Below are 5,153 nucleotides of genomic sequence, written 5' to 3'. Positions count from 1 at the left end.
AGAAGAAGAAGAAGAAGAAGAAGAAGAAGAAGAAGAAGAAGAAGAAGTCGTCTCTACTTCATGGTCTTCCGAAGTCCCGTCTCCTGCCTGGGGCCCGTCACTGCCATCTCTCTGAGTTTGGATCCTTGCCAATGACAAGGTCTTGGTTTCCACCCACCACCAGCTTCCCCACCACAGTGAGCTTTTAGCCCTCCATTCAACCTTCCCTCCATTAAGCTGCTTTCTTCAGGTTGCTTCACCATGGCGATGAAAACATTGACTAATCACTGAGGAGGATGTGTGGACTCGAATGGATACTTCCGTGTCTCCATCTTTGCTCGTCCTGACGGTCCACATCTCAGCAATGTGGCTGTCAGCTCTACGGGGACTGCCTTACTGGGTCCATCCCGTGTGGAATCGGACCAGGACAGCGAGACTGGAATATGAACTCCTGCTCCTTCTCCACAGAGCCACGCTGTGGAAGGAGAGAAGCCACCCCCCCCCCACACACACACAAGAGAAGCTGAGGGACACAGGCTCCTGCCCTCCCCGGTCACAGTGAGGCCCCGTGTCTCCCAGCACAGTTCTTGTGAAAATCCACATGAGGGAGGACTCCGTGCCCTTTGTCGTTCTGACTCTGTGACCGTGCACCACCCCTCGTCCTCCCGAGAGGAGCAGGACTGTGGACAGTGGCTGCTCGGTGCTGTCGGGGTGGGCAGCGGCCATCATGGCCATGCGGGCACATCCCGGGATCACAGAGCGCTGATGGCTTGCTCTTTGGTACAGCTGCATCAGGTGAGGTTCGGAAGTGAGTGCGCCCTTTCACTCGGCTGCCAATGAACGAGGCATGGGCCTTGTGATCACATTTTGCGAGTTATCACATGAGTAAATGAACATGATGTTGCTAGTGAATTTATTTTATGATGTGCATGCGCGTGAGCCTGCATCGATGTCTGTGTGTCACCGTGTGCCTGGTGTAAGCAGAGGCCAGATGAGGGCATCTGATCCCCTGGAGCTGGGTCACAGACAGTTGTGAGCTGCTTTGCGGGGCTGGGAATTGAACCTGGGTCCTCTGGCAGAGTGGCTAGTGCTCTCAAGCCCTGAGCCATCACTCCAGGTCCAAATGTTCATTTTTAATAGAGAAAAATGTCACAACAAGAAAAGGTGTTGGTGAACCTCTTAGTTCTATGTAAATTTGCCATGACTAAAATGAAACTCAGAATCTGGAAATACCAGGAAGCGCTAACTCAGCTACCTAACTAGAGCTAACATTCTGCCAATTTAGGATTCCCAGAGATGTGTGTTACATGTGACACACGTGTACGTGTAAGTCCATGGTCCATAACTGTATGTGTGGAGGCCAGATGTCTGTGTTGAATGCTTCCCCCTCCCTCTCCACATCATTGGCATGACCGAGGCTTCTGGCTGCACCTGCTGGCTGGTAGAAGCCGGAGATCTTCCTGTCTCACCCCTGTGTGGACCTACAGCCGTGTGCTGCCGGGCCTGGCTTTGCCGGCGTCTCCTGTAGAATCCTTTCTCAGAGCTTTGCAAACCCATGACGTCCACAGCACCCCAGACGCTGGGCCTGCCTCAGCCCGTTCCCAGTGGTCGGGGGCTTGCCTTCTTCTCTGAGATAGGATCGACTGACTGTGTGGAACTCCTTAGACCAAACCAACACCGAACCTCTGCTGATCATCTGCTTCATCTCTCTCCTGTCGGGACTACAGGGGTGAGCTGTCATGGCAGGCTCCTGTAAGCCGTGCATAGTGCCGGGAGTAACTCCAGTATGAGACTCATTGGTTCACCAGACTCTGGTGGTATTTGTGATTGGTCTGTGAGTGTGGATGGCAGCTGACTATGATTCGCCTCGTGCTCTGGCAGGGGCATGATTTTGCCAGGGCAGACAGTTTCTGTGATTATGTGATGTCTGGAATTCTGGGGGCTTTTCAGAGGGTAGATAAATGCTAGGGCTGGGTTCTTGGTTGTTGTTGGTTCCAATCTGGGGTGAGAAGGTGTGTGTGTGTGTTCTAAGGAAAAGCTTTGTCACATAGCAGAAATTGGTCCCTCATTAGGGACCTAAAAGGACCAAAGTTGAACGGTGGAGAGCAAGCACATGGTTCTGGCTATGGCATGCAAGTGAGGCTGAGCAGCTTAATGGGACATCCCTGTCGGGGAAGCTGACACAGCTGTCCTTTCCCGTGTGGTGTGTGCTGGTGTGTCCCTGTGCTCTGATGAGGGTTGCATGGTTCTCACTGTGGTAGTGAGACGAGAGCTGACGCTGAGCCATCGGGTGGGGGTGTCTGCGGAGGACCCCGGCATGCCGGTCTTTGTGGGCGGCTTGCCCCCTTGAGGAGTGGGTCCACCTCGAGGATACGAAGACCCGGGGGACAGTTAGATGCTTTAGCGGGGGCTGTGCAGTCGTTGAGGTGAGCACACGAAGAAGGGAGAAGAAACAGCAGAGGTTGCCCGGCCCGTCGTGCGGACCTAAAAACGTGTCTGAGGCTGAGAGGGCAGTCGAGCAGGAAGGTGTGTGTGTGAATGCGGGATTGCAGCAAGAGGGGGCATAGCCAGCCTGTTCTGCATTAGCCTCACGCTTGTTAGGTAAGTGAAGAGGACGGTGGAGGTGTCCAAAGCAACAGAAGAGCCCCACATTCGGCCTTTGTAGAAAGACGGGAAGCCTGTGAGTCAATGTGCATATGCAGGACCTAGCAATGATCCTGTGCAAAAACAAACAACGAGGCCATCAGGAAACAGCATCTGAACTGTGCAATTATGGAGACTCGTAAAGAAGCAATGGAAGGGCCGGTCTCCACCGGATTTTCGAGGCTGTGGGGTGTGGGAGCAGAAAGCAGAGCGGAGCTCCTCCCTGTCCACCCCTAAGCAAAGGCTGCTGACCTAAGTCAGTGTGAGGGAGCCATCCCAGAAGGACGGGCTCAGCCCTTGTTATCACCATCTGAGGGCCCCAGAAATACCAGGAACTGGACTGGGCATGGTGGCACACATCTTTAATCTCTGAACTCGGGAGGCAGGGGCAGGTGGAGCTCTGTTCCAGGCCAGCCTGGTCTACAGAGTGAGTTCTGGGACAGTCAGGGCTACACAGAGAGACCCTGTCTGGAAAAACTAAAAACCAAACCAGAATCAGGACCCAGAGGCCATAAAGGAGGGACAGGTGCTTCTGAGAGAAGGAGGGATGGGGAGGTGGTGTTTGAACCCCAGTTTGAAGGGATTGCCAGAATACTCTGGGGCTTTTGTGGCTTTGCTGAGTTGGTTGGGAACAATCAGGATAGGCGGCAGGTCTCAGTGACTTAGAGCAGAGTGCAGTGTCCAGAAAGCAAGAGAGCAGCCTAGAGGACATGAGAGAATGGGAAAGCAGAGGAACAGGCCTATATGGGCCACACGAAGACAGGTGTGGAGAACATATGTCACACTGGAGTTCCTAAGGGGAAAATGGCCCAACTGTGTGCCAGTGAGCTGCTGGAAGGCCTTGAGGCGCGAGGTGCTCACCGAAGACACACCTAAAAGAACAGTACAACTGAAGATGATCAAGCCTGTCCCAGGGTGGGTAGGTACCCCAGAATGACAAGGGTGGAGGGGTTTGCCCAGCCAGGAACTCCCCTAGCAGCCAGGTGTGCTGCACAGAGAGGCAGCAGCTGAAAGGACTGGCATTGGCAACAAGACGCCCCAAACAAAGACACCCCAAGACCAAGACACCCAAGACCACGATGCTCAAGACCAAGTCACCTAAGACCAACACACCCAAGACCAACACACCCAAGACCAAGACAACCCAAGACTAAGACACCTCTACACCAAGATGCTCAAGACCAAGGTACCCCAAGACTAAGATACCCAAGACCAAGACACCCCAGGACCAAGACACCTCAAGACCAAGATGCCCCAAGACCAAGACACCCCAAGACTAAGACATCCAAGACCAAGACACCTCTACACCCAGACACCTCAAGACTAAGACACCCCTACACCAAGACACCCAAGACAAAGACACCCCAAGACTAAGACACTCCTACACCAGGACACCTCAAGACTAAGACACCCAAGACAAAGACACCCCAAGACAAAGACACCCCAAGACCAAGATGCCCCAAGACCAAGACACCCAAGACCAAGATGCCCAAGACCAAGTTGCCCAAGACCAAGTTCTCAGCATGAGGAACAGAGGGTAGGGAACAAGAGAGAGCAGAGAGAGAATGAAGGAAGAAGGGAAAGGAACAAGGGAGAGGGTAAAGGGGCATTTGTCTGGGAGGGGACGAAGGATGGCCTCTGGAAGGAGACGAGACAGACGTGCCCTGTAGGAAGATGGTTTATAAAGGTCAGAGGAGAAACCCGTGTTAAGATGAGGTGTTTAATTCTAACTGGGCGTGTTAATCAGGTGAGCCAGAGGGGCTTCGGGTGCTGTGACGGCTGGCCCTCGGTGGTCACACTCGGGGAGGGAGTGGATGAGAAGGGAACAGGCAGGGGGGGCAGCCTTAGGAATGTTATCTAATTTTTTGTTTGTTTGTTTTAGCAAAGGGGACTAGGGTGGAAGGGTAAGGCCTGCCCTTCACAGCTCCAGCTCCAGGGTACAGGCAAGTCAGCCATCTTTGCCTTGCTTTGCCTAGGCAGAAAACGCAAGGACTGGGGAAGAGTCCCCTGGGTGGGAGACCTGAGGAGCCCCTGGTCCACAGAGGACGTGGAGGACACAGAGCCCATGGTTCCTTCAGGTAGTCCCTGAAGCTGACTAGATTCACCAGGCCCCTCCCTGCCGGGGTAGACAGCAAATGCTGCAAAGAAGACTTTCAGACAAGCCCAGGTGTGATGGAGACTCTGACACCAGCTGCCCGGAAGAAGCAGGACCCAGCTGAGCCACCTCCAAGAGCCTTAGAGCAGCTGAGGCCCCTGGCAGCGATGCCTGTTGACCTTCAGGCTGTGCAGTGAGCCCAGAGTTCCCATCCTGGTGAGTGGTCACGCTTGCCGGGGTCACGCTTGCTGGGTGGGCTTTGGTGATGGAGCTGTCCTTAAGTCACTTCTGCTCCTGTAAGCACCCCTCCCCCCCACAATACTCCTGTAAGTACCCCTCCCCCACAATACTCCTGTAAGTACCCCTCCCCTCCCCCACTCCTGTAAGCACCCCTCCCCTCCCCTCCCCTCCCTCACACACTCCTGTAAGCACCCCT

The sequence above is a fragment of the Psammomys obesus genome, unplaced genomic scaffold (genome assembly GCF_907164565.1).
Source record: "Psammomys obesus unplaced genomic scaffold, mPsaObe1.curated_primary_1811, whole genome shotgun sequence".
NCBI lineage: Eukaryota > Metazoa > Chordata > Mammalia > Rodentia > Muridae > Psammomys > Psammomys obesus.
The sequence above is the reverse complement of the archived record's forward strand: the minus strand, read 5'-3'. Positions refer to the sequence as shown.